Source organism: Cynocephalus volans, chromosome 3, assembly GCF_027409185.1.
Source record: "Cynocephalus volans isolate mCynVol1 chromosome 3, mCynVol1.pri, whole genome shotgun sequence".
NCBI classification, from domain to species: Eukaryota; Metazoa; Chordata; class Mammalia; order Dermoptera; family Cynocephalidae; genus Cynocephalus; species Cynocephalus volans.
In genome coordinates, this window is record NC_084462.1 from 66357226 (window position 1) to 66377788 (window position 20563).

General features: G+C 43.7%; 1 pseudogene; it reads left to right on the forward strand.

The window, feature by feature from the left end:
- The first annotated feature begins 8015 nt into the window (after positions 1–8015).
- LOC134372563 (prohibitin 1-like) lies at positions 8016–8894 on the forward strand (annotated as a pseudogene).
- The last annotated feature ends 11669 nt before the right edge of the window (positions 8895–20563 follow it).

Here is a 20563-nt window from a genome sequence, read left to right on the forward strand (position 1 = left end):
CCCCAGTCTGATGTTGAGGATATTAGTATAGCCTAATTTAGATCCCTCCTACTGCAGATGAAGCTCTTTCTTGCATTATCCTTACTGTGTTGGAGAATTTCTGGGTAAGTCCTGAATTTGGTGGGTCAACCAGAGGCCAGAAGCACACACATCAGGGTTCAATAAACAGGAGGAGAGAATCAGTGACCTCATTGTCAGTCATGGAAGGCTTTCTGGTGGAGGAGGCTTCACTGTGCTCCTGCACAATCCATACACAGATCCTCACCTGCACAAAAGCCATGCCACCAGCCTTACCTCCAGCATACCCTGAGGAGCTCACAGTCTCCACCTACCTCCCTCTTCCAAGCATAGCAGGGTCAGAGTGCAACCATCCTTCCTAGCCCTCAGTCCCTCCTGGTGTGGTTGGTTTGTTCTGGCCTATCCATTAAATACCACCTCATCAGAGCAACTCTTCTGAGACCACCAAGTCTAAAGTAGGTTCCCCCAATTAATTGCCCTCACAGACTTCCCGATTTTTCTTCATAGTTCTTCCTGTGATCTGCAAGCATTTATTGATACGTGTTTAATGTGTGAGCCCTCTACTAGAGAGGAAGCCCACTGAGGGTAAATGCCTTGTCCTTCCAGTGGCTGTTGACCCCTGGAACAGAGAAAATGCTCAATAAATATCCTTTGAATGATAGACATGTTGGATGGTCATCAGATGCTAGGAAAGAAAGTGCCTTAGAGATCATTTGTTCCACTTCCTCACTGTATAGATTAGGGACTGTGGGCCCAGACTGTGGAAGTGATGTGCCCAAGGTCACACAGTTCCTTACAAGAAAGACATTTTAGAGAATATTTTGTACAATATAGGAGACTCACACTCTGTTGGGTGGGTGAGTGCCTTACTAGCCTTCCTGGAGTTAGGAGCCCCTGCTCTTCGTTCCCCATCATCGAAGACCTTGATGACAGCCAAACACTAGGCTGCCCCCAGAATCCCACTTTGGAACAGCCATGGGGGCCTGAGGACAGGAGAAGTGAGATGGACCAGCCCACTCAGGCAGAAATGGGACTGCACATGCCAGTCACTGACAGCTGCTCCCTGTCTGCCCAGATCCTTCCACTGACAGCAAGGAGCAGCTGTGTGCTACCTCCACCAGGAAGGACAATAGGACAAGGGCTGCCAGGGCCAAGTGGGCCTTAGCTAAGTACCATTGACCCTCCCAGGTGTTTCACAGTAGGACATGCTGGCCCACCCCCAGCAGAGGCCAAGAAGCGTGCACATCTCCAAGCATGGGGGCTTATCCCCTCCCGGGCAGCCCATCCACTCTCCCCTTGAAGTCATCAGCTGAAGTTCTGCCTGCAAAGCCCATGCCACAGGAGATAATGCATCAGGTAAGGAGACAAGCCGAAGTCCAGCTCCCCATCCTCTTCCCGGCCTGCAGCTCCCTGCGGGCCACCTGAGCTGCCATCTTCCCTCTCCTGACCTCCTCTGAGCTGGGCTCAGGCCTGGAGATGAGGGCCCTCAATGAGTATATGGGACTTTGTCCCCTGATCACAGATGGAGGCCCAGAGACCTGGAACTGGCGTGCTCTTCTCGGACTCTCAAACTCCTACAGCATTCTGGGTCCTCAGCAGCCCCATAGCAGTGGAAGGGAAAATTGGGGGGTATGGAAAGGGGAGAAAGGGAGCCAAGATTGGGAGACCCTCCTGCCAACCCTGGCCTCGGCTCCTGTGGGTCTTGGGCAGCCTGTAGGGTGACCAATTGGCCATGCTGGTTTGCCTGGAACTGATGGGTTTTCTGGGACACAGGACTTTTGAAAATCCAGACAGTCCCAGGCAAACCGGGCTCCTGTCACAGTGTTTCTTTTACCCGCTCCCTTTCCTGTCCCTCAGAGGCCCAGCCCTCTCTCCTCCCATTCCTCTCTCCCGCCCACTCCTCTCCTGGTCCTACCACCTCCAACCAGGGCGGCCAGTCCCACCCCAGCTGCGGCTGCTCAGCCCGGACTCCCCCACCCCCAGAGAGGCCTCACCCCACTGACCAGGGCTGCGGGCAGCGCCACGTCAGCTTTTCCTGGAAGGCAAAAAAGGGTCCTGAAGACAAAATGGAAAGAGAGGAACAGAGCCCAGCAGAGAAGAGAAATGGGGAGAAACAGACAGAGAAATGGGAGAGGGACTGGGAGAAAGAGGAGGGAAAACAGAATCACAGACAGCAGAGTTAGATCTGGAGGTGGAGACAGAAGCAAGAGCAAGACCCAGAAAGAAAGATGAAGAAGGAAGTTTGGGTGGACCCTGAGCTGGGCTCTGAGAGCAGAGAGGCAGGGGTGCTGCTGCTGGCTGTCAGCTGGGGTTGTGGGGCTATTGCCATCCCGCCAAGAGGGGCAGGTTGGTGTTGTCCCCACCCCACGTTCCCTCCACACAGCTGTCGAAGTCACTGGGAGGAAGTTGAGCTCACTTCTGGCAGGACTTGTTTAAGCCTGTAGTTTCCTGGGAGGGAGAGGCTGGCCTGGCCCTTGAGAAGATGGCGTTGTGGAAGGAACTCTGGGCTGGTGCATGGGAATGCATGTGTGTGTGCATGTGTGCGTGTGTGTACACGCAGGGGAGGGGACATACTGAGATTGGCCCAGGCCACCAAATGATGAGACTTCTCTTTTCTGGGCCCTTAGTTCCTCTGTTACGCATGAGAACTGGTCTTGAGTTCTTCAGCCCCATTGTTCTGCTGTTCTAGAATTTCTCATGAACGTCTACACTTACACGAGGAGTCTGTGTACATATTGTGTTCAGGCATTGTCATTTCTATCTGCGAGCGTGTGAGAGGTGAGCTTGTGCTTATCTCCCAAGCATGCAGCTGGGTGCATGGGTGGGGGTGCGTGGGGTGCAGTGAGCACAAGCCCCTGAGCTGCAGATGGGGAGGCATTGCAGACCCCTCTTCTCCCTGTGTCCCCTCATCTCAGAGGCCCTAGCGACTTCTCTGGCCTCACCCCCTGCCGCTCCTGCCCTTACTCACTGGAGCCGGCCAACTTGTCACCTGCTCCCACCTTGGGGCTGCTGCTCTTGCTCTTTCCTCAAACTGGACACTGTCCCCCATATTTGTAGGGCTCACTCCCTCTTGTTTTTCTAGATTTATTAAACACATATGCTCCAGAAAGGCCTTCCCAGGCCACCCTATGTAAACAGCCTTTGTCACTCTGTCCCCGCACCGTCTTATTTGTCCTTCATCCTAACCCTTCCCCCTGACATGTGTGTTAGTGTGTTTCCTGTCTGTCTTCCCCATCTGAATGTGAGCTCTGCCCAGGTGGGGACTTGGTCCTACTCCTTGCTATCCCCCCAGTGCCTGGAAAAAGGCCTGCTACTTAGTAGGTGCTCAATAAATAGTCATTGAACCAATGAATGAAGAGTGACCTCTGGCCTTCCAGCAGGAAGCCTTTGCTCCAGGCCCTTCTCCATCTGCCCAGGGACTCTGCAGCCCTTCCCAGTTGAGTGTCACTGCCTCCTTCTCACAGCCCCTCTCCAGCCACATTTCTGGTCCCCTCTCCCATCATCACCCTCACTGCCCTCTCCTGAACTTTCAGTCCTCAGGGATCATATTTCATGGAAGTTGTTTTTGTTCTTCCAGAAGCTGGTCCCCTAATTTCCAGGAGTACAGACCTTGGCCCCACCCCAAGGCACATAGCAGATCTCCAGTTTTCAGCCCAGGCTCCTTCCAAAAGCTAGGAGTGGGACTAGGGGGTTTTGTGAATGAGAGCGAGTATTTAGATTAAGATTCTAGGCTGGAACCAGGGTTACAGGGTCAGGATTCCATCCCTACATTAGCTGTGGGGGACTAGGAATGGGCCAAGGACCACTGTTAGGGGTCAGCTTGAAAAGCCAGGATTAGATATGCATGCAGGGGTAGTTTAACCCAATGGATGAAGCAGGGTCTGGGATCTGGAATGAGAGAGTAGCAATTGTCCCCTTGACCCACGGGGAAAGTGGGATTGAAGCAGTGAGCAGAGGGCCAGAGAGTAATAAAGAGAGAGAGTGAGAGAGAGAGAGAGAGAGAGAGAGAGAGAAGGAGGAACAGGGAGATGGGGCAGAAAGTGAGGGGGCTGGGGAGCGGGGGAGACTGAAACATGAAGAGAAGAGTGATGGGAAAGGCCTGGGACAGCCAGGAGGAAGGTCGAGCCTCTCGCTGACAGCAGAAAGCCATTTGGAGCTGTGGACACCTGCTTCTCATTAACAGGTCAGGCTGCCGCACTGTCTCCTCGCAACACTGCTCCCCCACCAACAACCAGGCAGATGCTGTAGATGGGGCTTGGGCTTCTCCCCAACCTGAGGGGCTATGGGGGGGGGGCGGGGCAGGGAGGTGGGAGTACCAGGCTGGAGGTGGAGGGAGGAGAGAGGGGCTCTGGCTGAGGCTGCTGACCACGGGGAGGGCAGGGCAACAAGCTGTGCTGACCTCAGCCCAGGGGAACTTTTTAGGAAGAGACAGGAAGAGACGAAGGCAGACAGCCAGTGGGCTTGGGCAGGTGGTACTGGCTGCAGCGGCCTCTGGGGGAGCAGGCCAGGGCAGCACAGAATTCTGCACAGCCACTGAGCATTGGAGAAGTGCAGAGAAGGGAGGTGAGAGCTGGGGATCAGGAAGACTCAGGGTGGGGGTGGGGAACTTGCATAATTTTAATGTTTATCAAAGTAAAGCATGCAAGTGGTAAGACAGAAAATGAAACTGACAGAGGCTTGTAACAAAACAGTACAATTCTCTTTCTGCCATCCCTCCCTTCTCCTATCCATTCCCCAGAAGCAACAACTTCTTTTTTATTTTTTTGGTGGCAGTGGGTAATCCACATCTGAATCCTTGACCTTGGTGTTATAACACAAGGCAACAACTTCTGATGGTTTCTGTTTTTACATCTGCTGTGTTTGCAAACCATCCGGTCTGTCCACAACATTGGCAAGGCCTGGGGCAAGGGTACGGTTGGAGACCCCCATACCATATGTCTAAATATTTAAACATAAATCCTATGGACCACATCATATTTCTATTCTCCTACCTTGATAAATGTACCTTCATAAACAACTGGAAGGCCAAGTTCTAGTTTAGAACTCTTGGTGTTCTAAAAAGGGGGGCTCTGGACACAGTGATGACAACATGAAGACCACCAAACGGAGTTGCAGGCAATTATTAGATGATGCATCTACAAGCCACAAAACACTGAAGATGGCCAACAAACAAGCAGATGCTAATGGAGAGGCCCAGAACAGACCCTCCTGCACAGCCCTCAGAAAGAACCAACACTGCCGACACCTCGATCTCAGACTTCCAGCCTCCAGAAATGTAAGACAATCAATTTCTAAGTCACTCAGTTTCTGGTATTTTGTTATGGCAGCCCTTGGCAACATACACTTCCTATAAAAAATAAAGTTTTATTTCACTTATATGGCTCCTTTTCATTCCTCCCTACCCTTTCTGGCTTTTGCCAGTTAAAGTATTCTTGGTTCTTGTATTGGTTACAATTGAGCTCTAAATAATACATCTTTGTTCCTAGTCCATAAAGTGGAGATATTTTCTAATGACTTCCCACTATGTACGAGAAATTTGTCACTCCTGTCTCTCCTCTTTCCCTTCCCACTCTGCTACCTCTCAATTTAAGTCTTTAATAGTCTTACTTTCACATTTAAAAAAATGATAATATTTAGATACTAAATATTTTATAGTTATATATCTAAAGTTATAATTATAACAGTTGCATTTTGTTCATAGATTGAAAGTTAAAAAAATCAATAAACAAATATTACATTCTCATGCCTGTGTGAGTACAGTTCACTGCCACTGCCGAGCCAAGGAATATCCAAGGATTACATTTCCTTCCCTTCTGATCCAATGTCATGATGCCCAGGCCACTCAGAAGGGGTTCTTCGCATCAAGACCAAATGTATTCAGTTCTCTTATGCTCTACCAGTTACTCAAAGGCATGCCGTATTTCATTTGCTTTATATTTGGGCTATGGTTTTTTTGTACAGCTTTTGATTTTCTCAGAGTTTCTAATTGCTTTCTTTTTCTTATTGTCAAAATAATAATGTGCCTTCACCAACTACTAAAAATAACCCAGTTTTGTATACATTTCCTTGTGCTGACATTACCTGGTATTGAAAAGCACCTACTTTCCTTAATTACTTGCCTTATCGACATATGAGCTTCTTCTGTTTACTTTTGCTTTTCAAGCAACTGGAAGCACTTTCAAACCCCAAAGCCTTCTCAATTGTAGAACCCAGAATGAGGCTGGACTTTAGAGGACATCTAATCAAAGAGCCCATTTGAAACTTCATATTCTTACCTGATATGTTCCTTCTAGAATCCCACAGATGCTGGGGAACTTTCTACTCCAAGGAGGCCCATCCACTTTGGAGAAGTTTTTGAGTGTCCTCTTTTTAGAACAACTCTGTTTTACTCTTGTTTGTGCTGTTGTAATGATATACCTGAGACTGGGTAATTTGTAAAGAACAGAAATTTATTTCTCACAGCTCTGGAGTCTGGGAAGTCCAAGATCAAGGCGCTGGCAGGACTGGTGTCTGATGAGGGCTGCTCTCTGCTTCCAAGATGGCAAATTGTTGTGCATCCTCCAGAGGGGAGAAACACTGTGTCCTCACAAGGAACAAGGGACGGAAGGGCAAAAAAATGAACTTCCTCTGTCAAGCCTTTTATAAGAGACTCAGTCACCTCCTATAGACCACACCTCAATACTATTGCACTGGGGATTAAGTTTCCACATGAAGTTTGGAGTGGACACCATCATTCAAACCATAGCACACTCCAGCCATAATTAGGCTCATGACTCTGCCCTCAGAGAGCTCCCAGCCAGTGGGGCCACATGCTGTTTGTTTGTCTTTCTTGTCCCCTCCTTCATGATGCTCACACAATGAGAAGATCCCAGATATCCACAGTTGAGAATGAAAGGGTTCTCCTTCATTGGTTGTTTTCCCTGTTGTTTCCTGCTGTTGAGCACTTGGTCTTTTAACCCTTGAAGCTTCTCTCCCCAGGGTAGAGGGAAGTTGGGGGGAGCATGTTCACTGACCAGCTTCTCTTTAGGGTGTGTGACCCACGAAGCTGGGGGCAGCAGCACCCACACCTGAAACCCTATTTCTCCTCAGGCACTTCCTTCAATATCCTTAGGGAAGTGTCCTCCAGTTTTTTGGCTGGGAGAGGACTCAAAAATAATGAATTAATTATACCTCTACTTTTAGTCTTTTTTTTTTTTTTAAACTCAAGGCAGAAATTACCCCAAATTTTATCTACTATTCTTTAAATCCCTACTATGTGCCAGGCCCTTTGTACATACCATCTCTTCACAACCACACAAGGTAGGTACTTTTATTGCGCATTCTAGAGAAAAGAACTTTGAGGCTCAGGTTAAGGAATTTGTCAATGTCCCCCTGGTTAAGAAATAGGGCACCAGAGTTCAAAGCCACATGTCTGTGATTCTCAAGCCCTGGTTCTTTCATACTATTGAGGGGCCATACAGACTGGATAGGATTGGCTTCAGCAGGAGAGGGCAAGGTCACAGGCACGAAGGTAGAATTTGACCAAAATCCCAAGCCCTCCAGAGGGCCAGTGGGAGCTGGAGTGTAGGAAGGCGGCTGGGGCCAGACTGCCTGTTGGCTTGTTTCTTGCTGGCACCTAGGAGCCAGTACAGGTGCTTGAATGTGAGAGCTATGGGATAAGAGCCAGAATTTATCAACTGGCACTTAGTGCTGATAAGATCAGTTAGAAAGTGGGGAGAGAAGAGGTTGGGGGAGGCAGGGAGCATTGTTAGGAGGCTGTGGACATAGCCCAGAGGAGAAGAGGTGGTAAGATAGAGGCAGGGGAGCAGACAGGTGGGAGAGGTGGTAAAGGAATGACCACATTGGCCATAAATTGGGTCTGGGGTGAGCAAAGGACCACCAGACTGTCCACAGACTGGCTTTTCTCTAGACTGGCAGAAAGAGTGCAGTCACTGCTTCTGGGTGATTTTCATTGAAGGGATGGTAAGGGTGGCAGCTTAGAGTCTGGAGTAGGGGAATTCATGTGGAGGTCAGAGTGCAAGCAGGTGTGGGTGGGTCCAGCAGAAGGAAACATGGCTGCCAAAGTGTTTGAGTCTATTAACAAGTTCGGCCTGGCCTTAGTTGTTGCAGGAGGCTTGGTGAATTCTGCCTTATATAATGTGGATGCTGGGCCCAGAGCTGTCATTTTTGACCGGTTCCACGGAGTTCAGGACATTGTGGTAAGGGAAGGGAGTCACTTTCTCGTCTCTTGGGTACAGAAACCAATTATCTTTGACTGCCCCTCTCTGCCACGTAACATTCCATTCATCACTGGCAGCAAAGATTTACAGAATGTCAACGTCACACTGCATATCCTTTGCTAGCCAGCTTCTTCGCATCTTCACCAGCATCAGAGAGGACTATGATGAGCGTGTGCTGCCGTCTGTCACTACAGAGATCCTCAATCAGTGGTGGCTCACTTCGATGCTAGCAAACTAATCACCCAGAGAGAACTGGTCTCCAGACAGGTGAGCAATGACCCGATGGAGCGAGCAACAACCTTTGGGCTCATCCTGGGTGATGTGTCTTTGACACATCTGACCTTCAGGAAGGAGTTCACAGAAGTAGTGGAAGCCAAACAAGTGGAAACAGAGAGGGCCAGACTTGCGGTGGAAAAGGGTGAACAGCAGCAAAAGGCAGCGATTATCTCTACCGAGCGCAACTCCAAGGCAGCTGAGCTGATCGCCAACTCCCTGGACATTGGGGGTGATGGCCTGATTGAGTTGCGCAAGCTGGAAGTTGTGGAGGACATTGCATACCAGCTGTTACGTTCTCGGAACATCACCTACTCACCTGTGGGGCAGTCCATGCTCCTCCACCTGTCCCAGTGCGGGCCCGCCTTCCTGGCACCTCCTTAGGCCAACTGGGCCACAGCCCTGACGATTCCCCACACCACCTGCCTTCTGCCTCCACCCCACAAATCATCGTAAAATTTCATGATTGGCTTAGAGTGAAGGAAATAAAAGTAAAGTCATTTCAGATCTCTAAAAAAAAAAAAAAAAAAAAAAAGAGTCTGGAGCCACTCACTCATTCATGTCATTCATCCACAAGTACCTCTTGGGTTCCTGTGATGAGGTGGGCAGTGAGCAGGTTCTGGGGGCAGAGCAGGGGACAAGATAGACAGTGGCCTGCCTTCATAGAGCTTACAGCCCAGAGGCATGGACGCCACCCTCCAAGAATGAGTTTTCAGAGTGAGAGTACTCCACTCTCCTCCCCCATTCCTTCCTTCCTCTTGAGACACAGCAACATGAGACCTTTCAGGGCTCTGGGTGTGAGCTTCTGGGGGGAGGAGAGAGTCTGGTTGATGTCCCCCCTCCTCAGCCAGAGCTTATTCTTTACCAAAGTTTGTCAATGTCACGTACATTCCCAGGACCCTTTCCACACCTGTTCCCCTTCTTCGGTTTCACGGGAGGAATTTTCTTTTCTTACATTTTCTTTGCGTCTCAGTTTCACCAGAGACAGTTGTGACTGCCCATCAGAATGACTGCTGTGAAATTTTACTATACATCCATGAGAATGTCTGAAAAGGAAAAACTTCTAAAACTCTGAAATTATCAAGTGCTAGCTAGGTTGCAGAACAGCTCATACATTGCTGGTGGGAATGTAAGATGGTACAGCCACTTTGGAAAATAATTTGGGAATTTCTTACAAAGCAAAACACACATTTACCATACAACCTGTTAATTCCATTCTTAGTTACCCCAGAAAAATAAAAACATCTGTTCATGCAAAAACTTGTATGCAAATGTTTGTAACAGCATTATTCATAATCGTCCCAAAGTGGAAGCAACGCAAATGTCCATCAGCTAGTGAATAAATGAAAACAAACAGAACAACACCAGGGTGTAGCTATATAATGGAATGCTACTCAACAATAAGATGGGTTGAACTGCTGATATGCACAACAGCACAGACGAATCTCAGAAGCACAAGCCTGAGTGGCAGGAAGGAAGGAGCACTGACTTTTTAGAAAGACACCCCAGAACACAGTCATGCCATGCTAGACTAAAGAAAAGCCATAACAATATAATATATAATAAGTAACTATTCACATATGTACTATTACTTTTAAAATATCCCTATAAAACTATAAAAATAGGTATTTATTTGCAATAATATGTTCTGTATTACTTACTTTTCCGTTATATAAATGCTGTTATTAAAAATACAACAATAGGACTAGTTAGTGGCAATTAGTAGTAATTAATATAGTAGGATCAATTAAATATGTGTGAGAAAAATATGACAATAGTTTTATACTGTTTCTTTTTTCTAATCTAGTACACATCATGGTATTCAAATTTTTACACTGTTTTTATCCTCTGATATGGCAATTTATTTTAACTTTTTAAAATTCCTTATTATATTTAAATTTTGTAGACTAATTATTGTATATTCTTAAAGTCTTGTAAGAAGGAAAGTGTAAATACAATAAGGTTAATTAAACAGATATTACATGTATTTAACAAACAATAATATGATGTTTCCTTCCGTCTTATGCTGCAGGAGGATTTTTTACTTTTTTGCCTTCCCTTTCTAAAATACTTTGAATTGCCCATGGCATTTAGGACATCCCTCTTTCCTCTTATGTAGTGATGAAACTGCAGAGACAAGTATAAAATTCACCTGACTTGTAGCTCTGCTCTCTTCAAGCCCACTTTACACTGATTCCTAGTCCCACGTGATGACACCAAACTAAATATCCTCTTGACAAAAGTGCTTGAGTGTGGCGTACTTAGGACTTTACTTACTAGCAACAGCAGGTTTTTAAACTTGTAGGAATTAATTTCCACCTCTCCATAAATGCCCATCCTCTTTGTATCTAAAGGCTTGTTTGGGTTGACTGGCTGTTTGTCAAATCAGGGTCTTCTGCAGCCATAAATTCATCACAAGCTATCCATGTCTAAAATGTCCATCATTCTTAAATACTTTAAGGCAGATTGAATACCATTATAAGTTAAGCCTCTTTTCTTAGGAAAAATGATCTTAAATCACAGGGGTAATATGAACTTGTGAAATTGAAGTTAGATTCCAAAGAAGTCACATTTTTAGTAAAGAAGTTGAGAAAGTCTTGTTTAACTTAGCTGTCCTTTTCTGGTGATAATTTTTTGAATTCCAAAGCAGTCTTATTTCCAAGAAATGAGTCATTTTTTCACAAGCTGAGTTTTTGTCACAACCTACACCTAAATGGAGCGAGTCAGATGTACTTAGTTCACCCTTTTATGTGGCTTCTTCAAAGGTCATGAAACAGTTTGGGAAAAACAGATAAAAATTTCCATTTTACTGCAAACCTTTTCTCTTTTCTTATCCAATGTATTTCTAAATCAGAGAAGGACATTTTCTTAACCTACACTTTGAAAACATGATTTTATAGTAGGCCAACATTTTAACATCTTCTCTACAAGACATCTTGCAGGCATATGTCTAAGAAGGCTACCTCCTTCTACTCCCATCAATCAAAAAGCTCATAAAGTGCTTCTGCATGCTTTGAGGAAACCAGAAAGTGACCAAAAATTTCATTATGAAATTGTCAATACCACAGGTAAGCAAATCATTCCTCTTTTAACAGTGTTATGTAAAAGGTGCTCAGGATATTTAGCAGGTAAGATTTTAAAATTTTCTTTAGTAGAAAGAAAGACTAAATGGAATTTTCCAAAATTTACATTTGCACCATTTGCCAAATATGCAGATAGATGAGCAGAGTCTAGTTTGCACTTGGACAAGATATCAACAGTCTTTGGTTTTATATATTCTCTGATTCCATTAAGATCTTCACAGAAATCAGGAAAACAATTTGAAACTCCATTTTTCAAATCAAAATACCTAAGAGCTGCGGAGAACAGGTTTTGTTACCATGATTCAACATACTGTTTGGTATAATGTAGAATATGTGCTTGTCGGAATAGCTTACAGAATCAGCTACATACTGTGGATCGACCCTTCTGTTATCAAAATTTCCCCCTTTGCACACTGATCAATGGAATAGAGTTGAGAACCCAGAAATCAACCCACACACTTACTGCCATCTGATCTTTGACAAAGGCACCAAGCCTATACACTGGGGAAGAGACTGCCTCTTCAGCAAATGGTGCTGGGGTAACTGAAAATCAGTATGCAGGAGAATGAAACTAGACCCATACCTCTCACCATATACTAAAATCAACTCAAAATGGATTAAAAAAATTAAATATACACCCCTAAACAATAAAACTTCTTAAAAAAAACATAGGAGAAACACTTCAGGAAGTAGGACTGGACACAGACTTCATGAATACGACCTCAAAAGCATGGGCAACCAAAGGAAAAATAAATGGGATTATATCAAACTAAACGCTTCTGTACAACAAAAGAAACAATTGACAGAGTTAAAAGGCAACCAACAGAGTGGGAGAAAATGTTTGCAAAATATACATCAGACAAATGATTAACGTGGAATATACAAGGAACTGAAACAACTTTACAAGAAAAAAACAAGCAACCCAATTAAAAAATGGGCAAAAGAGCTAAATAGGCATTTTTCAAAGGAAGATATACGAATGGCCAACAGACACACAAAAAAATGCTCAACATCACTCAGCATTCAGGAAATGCAAATCAAAACCACACTGAGATACCACTTCACCCCAGTTAGGATGGCTAATATCCAAAAGACTGTGAATGATAAATGCTGGCAAGGCTGTGGAGAAAAAGGAACTCTCATACATTGTTGGTGGGACTGCAGAATGGTGCAGCCTCTATGGAAAATGGTATGGAGGTTCCTCAAACAACTGCAGATAGATCTACCATATGACTCAGCTATCCCACTGCTGGGAATATACCCAGAGGAATGGAAATCATCAAGTCAAAGGTATACCTGTTCCCCAATGTTCACTGCAGCACTATTTACAATAGCCAAGAGTTGGAACCAGCCCAAATGTCCATCATCAGATGAGTGGATATGGAAAATGTGGTATATCTACACAATGGAATACTAGTCTGCTATAAAAAAGAATGAAATACTGCCATTTGCAACAACATGGACGGACTTAGAGAGAATTATACTAAGTGAAACAAGTCAGGCACAGAAGGAGAAATAGCACATGTTCTCACTTATTTGTGGGAGCTAAAAATAAATAAATAAATACACAATAAAACTGGGGGTGGGGGGAGAGAAGACACAACAATTATATTTCCTTGAAGTTGATACGACAAGCAAATAGATATGAGGTTGTTGGGAGGGAGGGAGTTTTCGGTAATGGGCCACAATAATCAACCACATTGTATATTGACAAAATAATATAAAATTTGGAAGAAAAAAAAAATTTCCCCCTTTGCTCCCCCACAGGATGTTTTAGTTGCAGCATCTGAATTGGGAAATGTCACTTTACCCAGTTTCTTAGAGCATCAAAGAAACAATATTATAATGAGAGTTGGTTTATGTGATACGCCTAAGCTCATTCAGTGGCTGTTATTTTTGACAGAGCATTAATGTCTTTTTGTAAGATGAAGAACTTGATTGATTGATTGATTGGTTGCTTGATTGAGAAGTACCTGTCTCATCCCAGAGGGGTGAGGTTTAGCTTCCATACTGAACAGATCTCTCCTCCCCCAGGCAGGGCTACATGCTGCACACAGCCCAGAAGGTTCTCCTCTATTGCAAGGACAGCAGAACAACTCTAGGTACAAAGCAAGAGTGTGTCACCTCCCCAAACTAGAGCCAGTTTTCAGGGTGACTTTTCTAGACTGATGCACAGCTGTTCAACTGTGCAGATGGAAAGGTGGGAGGCGAATCATCGTAACTGTAATCATCGTAACTGCTTCTGGGCCTTGCATGTGACTGAGAGAGGTGGAGGAGTGTCAGCACTCTGAGTGATCTCAGGAGTTCACTAACATAGTGTCCTCAATTCTCAGCCTTGGGGGTGGGGAGGGGAGAATGAGCAAGGATGCAGCCTGCATTCACGGAAGAAGGGCAGTATATGGTCAAGACTGTGCTCCATTCAGCGCCACCCCTCACACCCCCACCCCGGGAAGGAGAAAGTACTTTGTCAGATTGGGAAGGATCAGGCAGAGGTCAGCTGGTTTGAAAAGATTCCTGGGACAGACAGAGGGCTAGGCCATCAGGCCATAGGTTAGCCACAAGCAAGTAGTGGGAGGATAAGTAACCTTTGGTCTATAGCCTGAGCACCAAAGAGCAAACAAGGTGGAGGGGAAATGTCTTTTATTGTTGGATAATTACATTGTTTCTAGCTTGCTGTGATTACAGAGAAAAGGAATAATCAGCTTAAAATGGATTTAAATGATCTTTTTAAGTAAGGAGGAAAAAAAAAAAAAAAGAAAAAATCCATCAAAATTAAGAAAACCAGACCATAAAAATGCTTAAAGATGTATACATGTTTGCAAAACATCTCCACGAGCAATATACTACCCAGATGGGGGAAAACAGTGATTGGGGTTGTTTAGTGACTGGGGACATTTGTCTGGGTCCAAATTACTTTCGATGAGTCTATTTGTTGCCACAGCGGGATGTTGGTTCTGTTGAGCAATGTAATCTTTCCATGCCTCTCAGAGTTATAAAGACCAGGAAGCTGGTGGACATGCAGAATTTGTCAGAGGACAGATAGGGGATCCAGAAATAGGCTGGAGCCAGTCAAAAGTGATGGAAAGATAAACAAGGCCAAGCAAAGCTGCCAGGGGGTGGGAACTGGCCTTAGCAGAAGCTTCAGGGGAAGAATGAAGAGATTTTAATCAGCTCAGCTTTCTCAAGAGCAGCTGAGACTCACAAATCTACTTCCTGCCTCGGTAACTAGGCTGGGCCAGGCTGCTGCTGAGACATGTCTATACTTCCAGCTGCAAGAAGCTGGAGAGGGTAAACATGGAGAAAGCAGCACAAGGACTGGTAGGGATCGCAAGTAACTGACACTAATTTTTGCATTTCCAAGCAATTGTTTTAGCTTCATATGACATTGTCATAATTACCTCATGAACTTGATTACTATTACCCAGTTACTGACTCCTGCAGGAGCAAAGACTCTAAGAGATCTGCTTCTAAATGGGGTAACTCTCTCTGAAAAGTAACTTAAATTTTTCCATTCTGTGACTGCATTTATTTCCATCGCAGCAGAATGTGTTTCCAGATTCCCTGGTAGCTACAGCTGTGAATGAGGAGAACCTAGCTCGTTGGGCAAGGAGGAGCCAGTCCCCATGCCTCCAGCTTCCTTCTCTGTCTCCTGAGTTTAACAACGGTCTGTTCATTTGTTCACTCACTCATTCATTCATTCACCAATTCAGAAAGCACATATTAATTACCTACTATGCCTTAAGCACTGTATAAGTTTTAGGAAAGAAAGGTGAGAGCACCATTCCTAACTGTGAGGAGTATGTATACCTTTCAGGTTTCTGATACTACCCAAGATTTTACTCCCAGAAAATAACTATATCCTGTGAAATAAAAACAAATCTGGACTTAGATAGGGAGACACTTTAGATAGAAAGACTATTGCAATATGAAGAACACTCCCATCTCAGAAATCTTTAAGCGTCTCAAGGTCAAACAGAAAAAGGCGTTTCTGGGCTGGCAGGTTAACTCGCTTGGTAACATCAAGGTCACTGGTTCAGATCCCTGCACCGGCCAGCTGCCAAACAAAAAAAAAAAAAAAAGAAAATGGTGTTTCTTTTACAGGATAAAGAGAGGCAAGCAAACTAAACAAACTCTGGAGGAGAAGTTGAATGAGCAAGCGGAAATGACCAGTGGGGTCTGACAAGAAGTGGCTGGCTGTGGTCAGCCAATTCTCAGGAGAAGCTGATAAAGGGGTCACATTCCACTTTTTGTGTGTGCTTGCTCAGGCTTGGAGGAAAGCAGAATTCAGGGGCCTGCAGGAAAGAGAATCGTGCCTGAAGTTTGGTCAAGGCAGAGCAAAGAGTAAGAAACGGGCAACTGTGGACACTTGGTCAATCTCCAGAAACCAGTTCTTTTGACAAGAGTTAGATGGGCGGTTGATAAGTATAGGCCACTGCTGGCGAGCTGCGTTCCTCGTTGTTTTCCAATAACCATCCACTCACATGCCCACATGCGCATGGACCCACAGGGCTCCTTTCCTGTGGTGATTTGGATTACTTTACTCTACATTTTATAGTTTTCTAGGCTGCAAACTGTAGCTTCTCTTCTGATGGGTAAAATTCAACCTAATTAAACTGAAAGCACACCCAATAGCCAAAGAAAAATGAGGAGACAGGTTCAGATATATTCCTTTGTTTCTAAGCCAGAAGAATAGATACAGAATTTATAATTTTCAACCTGGGAAGGAAAATACAAAAAATAAAACCCTATCTAACAAAAGGCAAAAAAGAGGGTTGAAGAGGATTAAAAAATCATGGTAGACAGAAAACTCAAAATAAAGTATTAGGAATCGATGCAAACATATTATCATAAGTATAATAAATTGTGAATAAGTTATCAATTAAAAGAAAGGCATTCAGATTAGGTTTTTGAAAAACCCAGTTAGATGCGATTTACAAGTATTCAGTTGTCTATTGCTACGTGACAAACCATTCCAAAATGGTTTAGTGGTTTAAGACAAAAATGATTTCTCACTTCTCACAATCCTGTGGGTTGGTGACTTGGGCAATTCTTCTGACAGTCTTGCTGGGATCACTCACGTGGCTGCTGTCAGCTGGGGGTGGGACCAAGGCCCTCAATACAGTCCAGGATGTTCTCAATATATGTCTGACAGTTGGTGATGGCTGTTGACTGGGGTGCCTCGGCTCTCATCAATGTCCTATTGTGGAAATGACATTGGGAATGCTCCCACTGCCTGCTGCGTCCACTCTGACCCGAAGGGCCAAATGTTGTATCGTGATATGAACCTGTTCTATGGCATTTAGCAATAAGGTATGTGGCTAATGAAAACAGAACAAGGTTTTAGATGTATAGAGCCAAAAACTAGTCAGAGAGAGGAAATTTTTCCCATCATTAGGTGTACAAATTTGTAAGGAGATTGTTCAGTTCTCATTGAAGGTAAGCCAAAGCCAATAATCAAGACTACATTGACTATGGCTGGATAAACCAATACCTCCAAAATGCTGAGGGAGATTATTTCAAACCTAGAATTCTATATCCAGCCAAATTATTAATTATATCAGAGGGCAATTTTCATTTTGAGTGGGAATCACATGAAATAGAACTTGTCAGAATTGCTATGTCTGTGGGATACAAAACCGTAATAGTATTTCAAAGTTCAAGTCCACTTGGGTGAACTCACGTGTTTTATGGATCTCAACTACCAATACTAAAAAACAAATTTTGATCAAGCATGCTAAAGAATAGGTTAAATTATCTTATTATTCTCTCTCTGGAAAATATTACAAAACCATTTGACTTAAGAAGTTGCATGATGGCTTTGTAATGTGTCAACTTGGCTAGGCTGAACTATCTCTCAGAACGCCCTTTCTGGAATATTTCCAGTTAGGGTGGCCACACGAGACATTTTTGAAGGCAATTTGGTGGCTTACCTGCTGGCTCACCTCTCAGGTGTGTGGCAGCAGCTCTGTCTGCAACTGATCTCCTTTCCCTGGATCCTTCTTCAGCTTCTCTGACTCTTGGGCCAGGCGTGCATTTAACTCTGTGAGGTAGGGCACCAGCTTTTCCAAAAAGACGGCCACATCATCAAAGTTGGAGGCAGTTCTGGTCTGTCCTCCTGGACCCCAGCTCATGCTCTTGGGTTCCAGCCTGTCCTTGCCATCTTCCTCTCCACACTGACTGCCCTGCAGACTTCAAGCTCCAGCATCAGATGCAAAGGCAACAGCCTCGCAATGCATGCGTGACCAGCTTCCACGATGGTGCAAGGTCAAAGCCCTGTAATGAATCCCTTTATAGAGAGCAAGAGAAAGATAGAAATATTTCCTTCTAGTGGGATCTGCTTCTCATCGAACTTCGACTGCTACAGAGGCCATCAGAGATATGACTAAAAGTATAGGAGAAAATTGTTATGAAGGTATGTCATGCAGTTTAATGTTAGACTAATATCCTGGAGTTTGCGGTTTGTGGTGATTGTCACCATTTCCAAAAATTGCAGTTTGGGTATTTTGTGTGTATGTGTGTGTTTTCTTTCTTTCTTTCTTTTTATTGATTATACATATTGTGGGGCCCTGAGCTAACGTCACACCTGTGCCCGAGATGTGATGATCAGATCAATGCTATCAGCATGCCCACCACCCCAAATTGCAATTATTCCCCATGTCCCCCAACCAGCTTCTCCCCAGCCCCCCTCCTCTTCTCCCCCTTTCCCTCCGGTAGCCTTAGTTCTGTTCTCTCGATCTGCAAGTCCCACACACCACTGTGGTCTTTCTTTCCTTCCTTCCTTCTTTCTTAGTTCCCACTTATGAGTGAGGACATGTGATCTTTTTCCCTCTGTGCCTGGCTTATTTCACTGCAATTTGTTGTGATTTCTTTTCTCACTCTAAAGAAATAGTTTCTGTGATGCACAATTTTCTATTTTTAATTTTGTATAATTGTATACATTTTAGGCTGCACAAAATTGGGATACTTTCCTGCTTCTCTAGAGAATATGCCCCATCAGAAAGAGGGAAAAAAACCAAGAAGAGGAAGACAGAGGATCCAGGAAACAGGAATCATGGTGCAGGGAAGTCTCAAGGTGGCAACTGTGCCAGCAGGCCTGGAGAGCAACCAGCCCACGTGGGAGTAGAGGGATGGAGGGCTCAGGGGGGGTGGGAGTCTCCAGAAAAAGAATAGAAACAAATCAAATATCTAATATTTTTAATATATTGAGAAGAAATTTATTCTCAATATATAAGTAGTAAGTTTTGGGATATAGTAATAGAAACAAAGATAATAAGCAAATGAAAAAAAAAAACCGAGGTAATTATCAACTCCGGGGAGAACAAAAGGTTGTACAAGAAAAGCAATGTAAGCGTAATTCAGTACATAGTCCAGCTGTGAACAATGTTTGCATAATTATCATAATGTAAACATTGAACATTGATTTAAACTAAAATTGCAGTTTAATCGTATTGGAAGGATGGAGGGAAGAGAGTTGACCGTGTGTGTGTGTGTGTGTGTGTGTGTGTGTGTGTGTGTGTGTGTGTGTGTGTGTGTGTGTGTGTGTGTGTGTGTGTGTGTGTGTGTCTTTGTGAGGGAGCTGATTATTCAACCTCCATAGGAAGTCAATAGGTAATATACATAATAGAAAAAAATAACAATAAAGCATGTTATTATTATTTTTTTTTCCGTGACCGGCGCTCAGCCAGGGAGTGCACCGGTCATCCTTATATAGGATCCGAACCCGCGGCGGTGGGAGCGTCGCCGCGCTGCTAGCGCAGCACGCTACCGAGTGCGCCACGGGCTCAGCCCTAAAGCATGTTAATTTTTAATGTGGTAGGAAATAGCAGAAGAAACTGAAAAAGTTGAAAGTGGTTGCCCTAGGGAACTACAATCAGGGGTGAAGCACAGGACTGTTTTTCACTATAAACCTTAGAGAATTACTTGATTAAAAATAAATTTAATAATAGAGAAAGATATATTAGGCATATACTAAAAAAAGTGGGAGCTGCAATATTAACATCAGAACAACAAGGTTTAAGGAAAACACTTTTAAAAAGGACAAGGAGGCAGTTTCGTACTAATAGATAGTATAGTCCACCAAGAAGATATAATAGGCGTAAACATTCATGTATCTTCTAATACAGCTTTGACATAAATATGTAGAGAAAACAAATCTCAGATCAAAGTGGGAGATTTTTAACACATCTCTCACAAGTCCACAGATCAGACAGATAGAAAATTAGTAAGGATAATAATAATAATGGTTTGATAATAATTAAGTAATTTGATCATAAAGGTAATCTAAAACATTTTACCCAATGATTGGAAAGTACATATTCTCTTCAAGCACATATGCACATACGAAGATTTCAAAAAAATTAAACACTTATTCGTTCACAAAAGAAATCAATAAAACTCAAAAAACAGAAATCGTAATTGATACCTTCACAAACCACATGTAATAAAATTCAAAAAAAAAGAAAAAGAATAGTCAAATGAAACAACAGCCACAACATCCATAAAACCATCCACCTGAAAAATTTTAAATACGCTTGCAAAAATTATTTGGTTAAATAAAAAATTCAAACTGAAATCACAAACTTTTTTACTGTGGTAAAATATACATAACAAAATTTTAACCACTTTTACGTGTACAGTATTAAGCTCATTCATATTATTGTGCAGCCATCACTCCCATCCATCTCCAGTACTTTTTCGTCATCGCATGCTGAAACACAAACTTTTTAAAAGAACACTTAGAACATTGCATGGTCAAACTGTGGGATTTATCTAAAACAATATGCGGAGGATCTATAATCTTCAATGAGTTTATTCAAAAGCAAGAAAAGTTTAAAAATTAATTAGGTTCACAATTCAAGGAGCTAGCAAAAAGAGAAAAATAAATAATCCCAAAGAAAGTAGAAAGAAAAACATTGGTAAAGATAAAAACCAGAAATTAATGAACTAGACAGAGAAAGAAGTAGAGTTGAT